This window comes from Lathyrus oleraceus, chromosome 5 (genome assembly GCF_024323335.1).
Source record: "Lathyrus oleraceus cultivar Zhongwan6 chromosome 5, CAAS_Psat_ZW6_1.0, whole genome shotgun sequence".
Taxonomy (NCBI): Eukaryota; Viridiplantae; Streptophyta; class Magnoliopsida; order Fabales; family Fabaceae; genus Lathyrus; species Lathyrus oleraceus.
Window position 1 is genome coordinate 407,949,987 of NC_066583.1, and position 13,336 is coordinate 407,963,322.

Consider the following 13,336-nt stretch of genomic DNA (forward strand, 5'->3'; position numbering starts at 1 on the left):
GATGCCAATGCTAGATGTAGTTTCCACTCTGGGGCACCTGGCCACAATATTGAGAACTGCAAAGCTTTTAAGCACGTAGTTCAGAACCTCATTGATTCAAAGGCTATCAGCCTTGCACCGACTCCTAATGTCGTCAACAATCCCATGCCACAGCATGGTGGTGCAAACGTTAATATGCTGGAGGGAGAAGCCAAGTTTGTTAAGGATGTGTTGAAGTTGAAGACCCCGTTGTGGGAAATTAAGGAATGCTTGTTGAAGGCCGATGTCTTCCCCGGTTGTGGGAAAGGTTGTTCGGAATGCGCTACACAGGGTAAGGATTGCTTGAAGCTGCAGCAGGGTATCCAGGTCTTGCTTGACAATGGTACCCTCCAAGTTGAAGACTTGTCTGCCAAAGAGTTTGCTGAAGGGGTAGTTGAAGAGGTGTTTGAAGACGCTGTTGAAGAATTCACAGATGTTGTTCCTGCTGATTGTGTATTTCCCATTGATGTATTTAATTTTTCAAATGTTGTTGCTGATATACCAAACAATGTGCCTGATCTTGATGTAACTGAACTTGATTCCGGTGTTCCGGATGTTTTTGTTTCAATGAATGAAATTTCCGAGTATGACTATGATGTCGCTACTATCACCATCTTTTACCCGACTAATCAGATCAGTGTGCCAGAAGCACAACCAGTGCCACCAATGCGACCGGCCGCTATGACAATCACAACCCCTGGTCCTTTACCTTTCACAAGCAATAGAGCCATTCCTTGGCATTATGGTGGGAGTGTATACACACACGATCATGGGGTGGAACGACCTTTGAAGGTAGAAGAGGGTCAAAAGTTTGAACTCGAAGTTGAAGGTCCCGCAGTGGATAATGTTGGTGGAATCGGGCGATTCACCAGGAGTGGTAGATTGTTCTCACCACCGGTTACCCAAACTGAGAGCACTGATGCCGGGGTTAAGGCCAAAGGCAAACAAGTTGTAAATGAGGGTACCTCTGCACCCCAAGCTGGCTCTGAGCCCACTTTTGCGAAGGATGTGGACGAGCTTCTGAGAATCATAAAGAAAAGCGACTACAAGGTAGTCGATCAGTTGATTCAGACGCCGTCTAAGATATCCATTCTCTCACTCCTGTTATGTTCAGAAGCACACAGGGAGGCACTTCTGAAGGTCCTTAACACTGCATATGTGCCTCAGGAGATCTCAGTAAACCAGCTAGAAGGGATCATTGCAAATGTTCATGCAAGCAACGGGCTGGGTTTTACTGATTCTGACTTAACACCAGCTGGACGCAATCATAACAAGGCTTTGCATATCTCAATGGAATGCAAAGACACCGTGTTATCTCATGTTCTGGTGGATACAGGTTCCTCTCTCAATGTGTTACCCAAGAGAGCCCTGTCAAGGTTAGAAGTAGAAGGTTTGATCTTGAAACCTTCCGATCTCATGGTGAGAGCCTTCGATGGTTCTAAGAGGTCGGTGTTTGGAGAGGTAGAATTGCCAATTCAGATTGGATCACAAACCTTCAACACCGTATTCTATGTGATGGATATCAGTCCCTCGTATAGTTGCCTTCTGGGTCGTCCTTGGATCCACGATGCTGGGGCAGTCTCCTCAACACTGCATCAGAAGATCAAGTTCCCAGTCAATGGAAGAATTGTCACCGTCTGTGGTCAGGAGGACATACTGGTAAGTAACCTATCTACATTCAAGTATGTAGAGGTGGAAGGTGAAATTCATGAGACTCTCTGTCAGGCCTTTGAGTCAATTCAGATCAAGGATGCAGCTCCGGTGGAAGGGGTTAAAGCATGAGCCCCTATCTCATCTTTCAAGCAGGCGCAAGCCTTGGTGGATTCAGGTGTTGCTCCCGGTTGGGGACGTCTGTTGGAGTTACCAATGAAAGACGACAAGTTCGGGATTGGGTACCAACCAGCGCTGACTTCTACAACTTCAGCACTTCAGACTCGTCAGGGGCCGATTACTTTCTCCAGTGCTGGCGTCATCCAATATGGCCAGATCTCTGCGATCAACAATGAAAATGGGGATAGTGATTGCGACATCGACAACTGGGTGCGTCCGAGGATCCCGGGTGAAGTCATCAACAATTGGTCTTCCGAGGAAATTGTCCAAGTCACTCTTCTAGAGGAGTAATTTTTCTTTGTTTATTCATGCATGTCCAAGTCTTGCGTTCCGCCCAGGGCGTAATGACTCATTGTAGGGCTCATCTATGTGAATACCTACAGTGTTTATCATAAATGAAGGACGTCTTTTGCATTCAAAATCTTGTTCACTGTTTTTCTATTTTTACAGTTTTCAAAATTTCAAAAGAATAAAAATATTTGGCAATGTTTTGTTTAGTTTTCACTCACTGTTCACACTCATAAGCACATACCATCACTCATCCAGATGCACATCACCGGATCCTATTGATAACGATTCTGCTATGGCTCGCTTCGACTTCGAAAACCCAATCTTCCAAGCTGAAGAAGAGGGTGATGAAGACTGTGAACTCCCTGAAGAACTTGCCAGGTTGTTAAAGCAAGAGGAAAGGGTCATTCAACCACATCAAGAGGCTACTGAAGTGATTAATCTTGGCACCGAGGACGTCAAGAAAGAAATAAAGATAAGGGCTGCTTTGGAAGACGATGTAAAGAAGGGGTTGATTGAACTGTTGCAAGAGTATGTTGACGTCTTTGCTTGGTCTTATCAGGATATGCCAGGGCTTGACACAGACATTGTGGTACACCGTTTACCTCTCAAAGAAGGTTGTCCTCCGGTCAAGCAGAAGCTCAGAAGAACAAGACCAGAGATGGCTGTCAAGATAAAGGAAGAAGTGAAGAAACAGTTGGATGCAGGGTTCCTAGCGGTTACCAATTATCCGCCATGGGTCGCAAACATCGTTCCAGTACCTAAGAAGGATGGAAAGGTACGGATGTGTGTCGACTACCGGGATCTGAACAGAGCTAGCCCTAAAGATGATTTCCCATTACCTCACATCGACGTTTTGGTGGATAACACGGCTCAGTTCTCGGTATTCTCCTTCATGGATGGCTTTTCTGGCTATAACCAAATCAAGATGGCACCAGAAGAAATGGAGAAGACAACTTTCATAACCCCATGGGGGACCTTCTGCTACAAGGTGATGCCGTTTGGTATGAAAAACGCTGGGGCAACATATCAACGGGCTATGGTGACTCTATTCCATGATATGATTCATCATGAAATCGAGGTTTGTGTGGACGATATGATTGCCAAATCTCAGACAGAAGAAGAACATTTGATGAATCTGCAGAAGCTGTTTGAGCGTTTAAGGAAATTCGAGTTGAGGCTTAATCCGAACAAGTGCACTTTCGGGGTGAGATCTGGAAAATTGTTGGGTTTTATTGTTAGCGGAAAAGGGATTGAGGTGGATCCTGACAAAGTGAAAGCAATACAGGAAATGCCTGAGCCAAGAACAGAGAAGCAAGTCCGTGGTTTCTTAGGGAGGTTGAACTACATTGCAAGGTTCATCTCTCATCTAACAGCCACGTGTGAGCCAATTTTCAAATTGTTGAGGAAAGATCAGGCTATCAGGTGGAACGACGATTGTCAAAGGGCTTTTGAAAAGATAAAAGAGTATTTGCAGAATCCCCCTATCCTCATGCCTCCAGTCCCAGGGAGACCGCTGATTATGTACTTGACAGTACTCGACAATTCTATTGGTTGTGTTCTCGGTCAACACGACGAGACAGGTAGGAAAGAACATGCCATCTACTACTTGAGTAAGAAGTTCACAGATTGCGAGTCGAGATACTCAATGCTTGAGAAGACATGTTGTGCACTTGCATGGGCTGCTAAGCGATTGAGACAATACATGCTGTCTCACACAACCTTACTGATCTCCAAGATGGATCCAATCAAGTATATATTCGAGAAGCCAGCTCTCACCGGAAGGGTTGCTCATTGGCAAATGCTACTGACAGAGTATGATATCCAGTATACATCCCAGAAAGCCATCAAGGGGAGTATTCTGTCAGACTATCTTGCTCAACAACCGATTGAAGACTATGAGCCGATGAAGTTTGATTTTCCAGATGAAGACATCATGTTCCTCAAGATGAAAGACTATGAAGAGCCAGTTGTTGGGGAGGGACCTGATCCAGATGAAAAGTGGATTTTAACGTTTGATGGGGCCGTCAACACCAAAGGAAGTGGAATTGGCGCTGTCATTACTACTCCGAAAGGTGCCCACATGCCTTTCACCACTCGTCTGACCTTCGAGTGCACCAATAATGAAGTTGAGTATGAGGCCTGTATCTTGGGTATTGAGCAAGCCATTGATTTGAGAATCAAGACTCTGGACATCTTCGGAGATTCAGCCCTAGTGATCAATCAAGTAAATGGTGATTGGAACACTCTCCAGCCTACTCTGGTACCCTACAGAGATTACACGAGAAGACTGTTGACTTTCTTCACAACAGTAAAGTTGTATCATATACCTCGTGATGAGAACCAGATGGCAGATGCTCTTGCTACTCTATCCTCCATGATCAAGGTGGTTCGGTGGAACCATGCTCCTAGGATCGATGTTATGCGCCTTGATAGGGCCGCGTATGTGTTTGCTGCTGAACTGGTAGTCGATGACAAGCCCTGGTATCACGATATCAAGTGCTTTCTGAAGAATCAAGAGTACCCTGCAGGGGCATCCAACAATGACAGAAAAACTTTGAGAAGATTGGCAGGCAGTTTCTTCTTGAACAAAGACGATGTGTTGTATAAAAGGAACTTCGATATGGTTCTGCTCAGATGCGTGGACAGACACGAGGCGGACATGTTAATGCAGGAAGTTCATGAAGGTTCCTTCGGTACTCATGCCGACGGACATGCAATGGCTAAGAAATTGTTGAGGGCGGGTTATTATTGGATGACCATGGAATCAGATTGTTTCAAGTATGCTCGGAAGTGTCATAAATGCCAGATTTATACTGATAAGGTGCATGTACCGCCGAATCCTCTGAATGTGATGTCTTCGCCGTGGCCGTTTGCTATGTGGGGCATTGACATGATTGGAAAGATTGAGCCGACTGCTTCCAATGGGCATCGCTTCATCCTTGTTGCCATCGACTATTTCACCAAGTGGGTCGAAGCAGCCTCATTCGCGAATGTCACCAGACATGTGGTTGCCCGTTTCATTAAGAAGGAAATCATTTGTCGCTATGGGATTCCCGAAAGAATCATTACTGATAATGGTTCTAATCTCAACAACAAAATGATGAAGGAGTTGTGCCAGAACTTCAACATTCAGCATCACAATTCTTCCCCCTATCGTCCTAAGATGAACGGTGCTGTTGACGCAGCGAATAAGAACATAAAGAAGATTGTGCAGAAGATGGTCGTTACGTACAGAGATTGGCATGAGATGCTACCCTTCGCCTTGCATGGGTACCGCACTTCAGTACGTACATCGACCGGGGCAACCCCTTACTCCCTTGTGTATGGTATGGAAGCAGTCCTACCTGTTGAAGTGGAGATTCCTTCTCTAAGAGTCCTGTTGGATGTCAAGCTAGATGAAGCTGAATGGATTTGGACAAGGTTCAATGAGTTGAGTCTTATCGAAGAGAAGCGAATGGCAGCCATTTGTCATGGGCAATTGTATCAGAGTCGGATGAAGAGAGCCTTTGACCAGAAAGTGCGCCCTCGATGTTTCCAAGTCGGAGATTTGGTGTTGAAAAGGATCCTTCCTCCTCAGACGGATCACAGGGGCAAGTGGACTCCTAACTATGAGGGACCGTATATCGTCACCAAGGTTTTCGATGGTGGGGCCTTAATGCTTGCAACGATGGATGGTGAAGACTTCACTTCCCCTGTGAACTCAGACGCAGTTAAAAAATGCTTCGCATAAAATAGACCCGCTGGACGGTAAAAAGAATAGTCCAGGCAAAATTGGGCATCCTGACGAACCAAGAAAATGAAAAGGTTCGGGCAAAAGTTAAGGATTAAAACTGAAAAGATCGTACACCTGGTAAGTTGAAAACCTGAAAAGGCAACTTAGGCAAAAATGGGTATCCCGGTGGATTGAAAACCCGAAAAGGGAGATCCAGGCAAAAATTAGGGATTAAGCGAATGACTGCGTTCTGAGTAGTTCTGAATCTCATCTCATGTCGGTGACTGGAAACTTTCAAAAGGGGTAGGAAACAGTCCAATCACCTTTTCAGAAGGCTGATCATCTGGAAGATCGTGAAGACGAGCGAGTCATAGTAGAATTGGAACCCAATAGAAATCCATTTCACATTGCCATTAGATTAATTCTTGTTTTGCGATTACCTCTTTCCAGGGATTGCTTCCTGATGTAAATGCCTATTCAGAGGCTATTCAATCAATAAAATCATGTTACTCAGTATATCTCTGTTTTCATTTTCATTTTACTATTTTGTTTGCAAAAATGACGTCCGAATTTTTGATAAACATTGCATCATGAAACATAAGAGCTTTACAGGTACATGCTCAATGAACATTTAAAATTGCTGTAAATTTTAAGTACTTTGAATCATCTAGTAGAGTTAACAGTGCCAGACTGTATATCCCCAGCGGAGTTGACAGTGCCAGACTGTATCTTCCCAGCAGAAGCAGCTGCTCCTCGGAGTTCGATGCCAGATCGATGTTTTCAATCCCAGATCGATGATCTCTTTCCTGGAAGCATAACCTCGGTACCGTATCGGTGTTTGCCTCCCCCTGTTGAGTCATCTCTCGTAGATTTTGGTTTCCAGATCCACTATCGCTTCCCCCAACAACAGGTTTCCAACGCCGTTCTCTCCCCAGTCAGAGTCTCGGTATCTCGCCATTGCCAGAACACCGCGCGGCCGGTCATTTCCCCATATAGTTCATTGTGTTGTGCATCTCCAACAGTAGTGCCAGGGTTCGGAAGATTATAATCATTTCCCCAACGGGATTCCTTGCTTCAGCTTGGCATTTTCCCCAGCATTTCGCATCCCTGCATGTAGAATCATATTGCATTGCATCCTCCCAAATCGCGTAGCATTTCCATTCTCATGGAGCATTACGCCATTGAAAAATTCAAACATACGCATGTAAGCATAAAACATTCTCGGCATCCCAAGTGACAAGCCAGAAGTTTGTTTCCAGTGCTCAGACTGAAGGTTGTTCATGACATATTATCCCCAGCATGGGTCGTTGGCCCACGTGCCGCCTCAATTATCATTTTCCCTATTTCTACTGATGCTGACAGGCATGAAGTTTTCCGGTATCCAGACCGAAGTGGCATTCAAGCCAGTTTTTCCGGTATTCAGACCGAAGTGGCATTCAGGCCAATTTTCCGGTATTCAGACCAAAGTGGCATTCAGGCCAATTTTCCGGTATTCAGACCGAAGTGGCATTCAGGCCAGTTCCCGGTATTCAGACCGAAGTGGCATTCAGGCCAATTTTCCGGTATCCAGACCAAAGTGGCATTCAGGCCAGTTTTTCCGGTATTCAGACCGAAGTGGCATTCAGGCCAATTTTCCGATATTCAGACCGAAGTGGCATTCAGGCCAATTTTCCGGTATTCAGACCGAAGTGGCATTCAGGCCAGTTTCTGGTATCCAGACCGAAGTGGCATTCAGGTAAGTTTTCGATTTTCAGATCGAAGAAGTTTCCGACGATCAAGTCGAAGTACTTGTGGCATTCAGGCCAGTTTTCCGATTTTCAGATCGAAGTGGTGTTCAGACCAGATTTCCGGCGATCAGACCAACATTGATACTCTCATATTCCGATGCTTAGTGACCAGACTAACGTGCGGCGTTCAGGCCATGGGTATTCCTGTGTTACCATTTATTTTGGTATCCAGGTCAACTTTCTGTTTCGGTACTCAGGCCGATTTTCACCGTACCAGACGGATTCTTCTTTTGAGATTGCTTCTTTGCCGATTCTGACAGGCATTGTTAATTATTTCATAGGGATTCAGGATCAAAATCCGGGTCTTCTTAATATTTAACCATCTCCCACTATGATCATATGAAGAACGTCCTACTTCATATTCTCTAGTTGAAGACACTTAAATAGGGGCAACTGTCATACCCCGATTTTGGTCCTGAATTTTTTATGTTTTTTATTTTTGTTTAGCATGCTTGGCCTAACCTTACTTTGGTCTTATATGAGGATTGGTCTTGGTCCAAAGTCATGGTGTTGTTCATGTGATTGTTAATACTCATATGGTCTTGGTCATCCAAACAACCAACCTTCTTGTGTCACAAGCCAATTGCCAATCACGCCACTTGATTCATGAATATCCCTTTCAAATCCTAATCTTATACCATCATTTCATGGCCTTGTTAACACGCACTACCAGTCAAGTCATGTTCTTTTCAAAGTCAAGCATTCGAGTCATAAAATAAACCAATTGTAAAAACAAATTTCAAACCATTTCAATTCATTTCACATCATTCTAAACCATCGCATTTGATTCAACATAAAAAAAAGGGTACAAGTCTTGACAATTTTGACCAATTGTTGACTTTGGTCAACAATTGACTTTCTGGTCAACATTGACCAAAGTCACCCAAAATCCAAAAGCCCTAATTTTCACCACGATCATCAATCATTTGTCCATTTACAAGGAAAATGCAAATAAAATTGAATTTTAACCAATTGTTGACTTTGGTCAACAGTTGACTTTTTGGTCAACTTAGACCAAAGTCAACCCTATGCCATTGGTCATCCTTAATCACTAAATGACTAGTCCTAACTCTCATGACATTATCCATGTCCATGTGATCTTTGGTTTAACCACTTGGGCTTGGCTTCTTCACTTTAATGTCAACATGGTCACACCTTGAACCTTTGGAATCTTTGAAATTCTAGTTATCAGACTTTGGATGTCACACTGGTTGTTATGACATCCAATTCTGTCACAGACAGGGATTATGCAGAGCTTAACAGTAAGTGCAGTAAATAACACAAGTAATTGTTCACCCAGTTCAGTCCAACATGACCTACATCTGGGGGCTACCAAGCCAGGGAGGAAATCCACTATTAGTAGTATCAATTCAAAGCTAAACTCACCCGTTTACAACTTATCACTTAATCCCTACCCAATGCAATTTCAATCTTAATCTAAGATCAGAGTTCCTACTCACTCCCCCTCAATCACCTCAGTGATATTAAAAACACTTTGAAGTCACACTTCAAAAACAACTCTTGGTTATGCTTCACAGCTTAAACCAAGATACACAGCACTCACGCTTAAAAGCTTCGAGTGACACAACACTTACAACTCAATGAACACCCTATGCCAAAGCAATCATCTACTTGATAATGACTTGGCTTACAAGATACGTCTAATTCTAGACTCACAAAAATACAGCAGTGAAGTAAGATGGACACATTAAATCTTCACGCCTCAAAATCCCTGAAACTGAATGGAGGAATGCCTTCCTTTTTATATTGCAGCACCTGGGCTTTTGCACCTGTATTTTCCTGAATTTTAGGTCACATAAGTTCCCACAAATTCAATATTTAGGTTGCTAACAAATAGGCTATTTGTTAGGTTCATTGAATGTAGCTTGGTTGTTGATTTCCTGGATTTTCTCTAAGCTGTTGACTTCCTAAAGAATAGCCTGAGAAAGCTGTAACAGAAAACTAAACAACCTACAAGTTAGCATATGCTGTCAGGAATGAATGTCACGACATTCAGCTTGACATCAAGGTCCATATGCTGAGTCTGTTTTTCCAGAAAACAGACTGTACAAATCTGCTGACCTGTACATGATCAAAATGACCATACTACAGTACCAACTTACATTAGTAAATGTCAAAGTGTCCAACTTAACATTTACACAGTTGGCCTTAAGTTAGTTCTGTTATTCTCTTGAATAACAAACTAAGTAAAATGCGGAAGTATAGCAGAACACCACTCTGCCCAATCTTCAGTAGCTGCTGTCAATGATGAATGTCACAACATCCAGTTTGACATTCAGTCAGTAGGCCTTATGCCAGGTTTGGTTCTTCCTTGATAACGAGACTGCAAGTGAATACTAAGTTCTCACAGAACTCCTGATGTTCTATTCCTTAGTATCTGTTGACAGGTATGAATGTCACAACGTCCAGTTTGACATTCAATAAATCCTGTATTAGCTAGTCCTGCAGTAACTACAAAGTAGTCACATATGCATGTCATGACATCAGTCAAGACATTAGTGTTTTACCATATAATGCAGCCAATTAAACACCTACAAACTCCCCCTTTGGCAAATTTTTGGCTAAAACACTTTGATCCCCATAACAGAGTTCATAGCAGCGGAAACACTCACCTAGCAGGAAATAATACTAGCTAAAAACACTCAGAGTGGCAGCACACTCACACACATGGAAGTTAAATAAAAACATCACTTAGCTGCACACACATATTAGAAGTTGCACCTAAACTTCAATATCTGCTGCAGGGGGGGGAATCTTCAGATCTGTCATGAGAGTCTGTTGTAGAGACTTACTCTGTTTGTCAGGGATGGATGGTTATTACTCCCCCTTTTTGTCACAAATGTTGCCAAAGCCAACAACATTGTCAGAGCACAATGACAGAGTCCCAGACTTGGTTTTACTTCACAGTTTCAACCAAGTTAACATCCACTTGATCTTGCTTCACAGCTTCGATCAAGTGATCACCCACTTTTGCTTAACAGTAGGTACCACCATATCAGATGCCATGATTTTGTTTCTGACATCCAGAACCACTCCTGCATGAACAGAATCCTTGAACTCCTGCAGGTACAGTGACCTTCTCTCTGTAGGGTGTCTCCTTACCTTCTTGTATCCACCCTTGTTGCAAGCAGCATAGCTATGATCTGTTGACCAATCATAGCCTAGTACAAATTGTTCAATAGGCAGAGGTATCAAACAATTTATCCCAAACATCAGTGGTTGCTATAAGGTCTCAGAGAGACATATTCCCAGTTTGCTCCTTAAGTTTTCAAACTGAGTAGCATCCAGAGCCTTTGTAAATATGTCAGCCAGTTGAAGATCCGTGGCTACATGTTCCAAAGTGATCACCTCGTCTTCCACCAGATCTCTGATGAAGTGGTGCCTAATGTCAATATGTTTGGTCCTGCTGTGTTGGATGGGATTCTTGGAGATGTTGATGGCACTGAGATTATCACAGAACAATGTCATGACATTTTGAGTGACATTGTACTCAGTGAGCATTTGTTTCATCCACACCAATTGGGAGCAGCTGCTTCCAGCAGCTATGTATTCAGCCTCTGCAGTGGACAGAGAGACACGGTTCTGCTTCTTGCTGAACCATGATATGAGGTTTTCTCCTAAGAAGAAACATCCACCTGATGTGCTTTTTCTGTCATCAGCACTTCCAGCCCAATCAGCATCACAGTACCCAGTTAGGACAGGCTCAGACCCATGTGAGTACAGCATCCCATAGTCACATGTCCCATTGATGTACTTGAGAATCCTTTTGACTTGATTCAAGTGACTCACCTTGGGCTCTGCTTGGTATCTGGCACACACTCCAACTGCATAAGAGATATCAGGTCTACTAGCAGTTAGATACAGCAGACTACCTATCATGCTCCTGTACATGCATTGATCCACACTAGGCCCTCCATCATCTTTGGTTAACTTCAGATGAGTAGGAGCTGGAGTCCTCTTGTGCCTGGCATGGTCCATACCAAACTTCTTAACTATGTTCTTGGCATACTTGCTTTGGGAGAGAAACATAGAGTCCTCCATTTGGTTTACTTGCATTCCAAGGAAATAGGTCAGTTCTCCCACTAGACTCATTTCAAACTCAGACTGCATCTGGTGAACAAATTTGTTAACCATTTGTTCTGACATTCCACCAAAGACTATATCATCAACATAGATTTGAGCTATCATGATTTTGCCTTCATCATCCTTCACAAACAAGGTTTTATCTATGCCCCCCTTTCTGTATCCATTTGAGGTCAGAAATTCGGTTAACCTGTCATACCAAGCTCTGGGTGCTTGCTTCAACCCATACAAAGCTTTCTTCAACTTGTATACATGCTCAGGTTGGTTAGGATCACAGAACCTTTTGGGTTGTTCCACATAGACTTCTTCATTCAGGTAGCCATTCAAGAATGCACTCTTCACATCCATTTGGAATAGCTTGAACCTTAGGATGCATGCTACCCCCAACAGCAATCTGATGGACTCAAGTCTAGCCACAGGAGCTAATGTCTCATCAAAGTCTACTCCTTCAACTTGAGTGTATCCTTGAGCTACTAGTCTTGCTTTATTTCTAGTAATTACTCCTTTCTCATCAGATTTGTTTTTGTAGATCCACTTGGTACCAATGATGTTGGACCCTTCAGGTCTTGGAACCAGCTCCCATACTTCATGCCTTGTGAACTGCTCGAGTTCCTCTTGCATGGCAATGATCCAGTATTCATCAGTCAGGGCTTCTTTCACATTCTTTGGTTCAACCTTGGAAACAAAGCAGGAATTTGAGTTTATTCCTCTTGACCTGGTGGTTACACCACTGGTGGGATCCCCTATGATAAGATCCTTAGGGTGGTCTTTCTGAATTCTGATAGATGGCACTTTGGTGGTTGCCTCTACTTCACAATCAGGAGGAGATTCCTGTACTCCTTCAGGCTTGACTGGACTGTCAATTTGACTGTCGAGGAATGTTTCAACATCCTCCATGACATCGGTTCCTTCCTCTTTATCATCCACAATGACATTTATGGACTCCATCAGGACATTGGTCCTGTAGTTGAACACTCTATAGGCTCTGCTGTTAGTGGAGTATCCCAGAAATACGCCTTCATCACTTTTGGGATCTAGCTTCCTTCTCTGTTCACGATCTGTGAGGATGTAGCATTTACTTCCAAAAATATGAAAGTACTTCACAGTGGGTTTTCTACCCTTCCATATTTCATACAGAGTGGAGGAGGTTCCTTTTCTCAAGGTGACTCTGTTGTGAACATAGCACGCGGTATTCATTGCTTCAGCCCAAAAGTGCATAGGGAGCTTCTTTGCATGAATCATTGCTCTGGCAGATTCTTGAATAGTTCTATTTTTTCTTTCAACTATTCCATTCTGCTGAGGAGTTATAGGTGAGGAGAACTCATGGCTTATTCCTTCAGACGAGCAGAACTCATCAAACTTGGAGTTCTTGAATTCAGTACCATGATCACTTCTAATCCGGACCACACAACTGTCCTTTTCCCTTTGAAGTCTTATGCACAGATCTTTGAAGACATCAAATGCATCTGACTTCTCTCTGATGAAGCTTATCCACGTGTATCTGGAATGGTCATCAACCACCACGTAGGCATACTTCTTCCCACCAAGACTTTCAACCTGCATAGGTCCCATTAGGTCCATGTGCAGCAGCTCC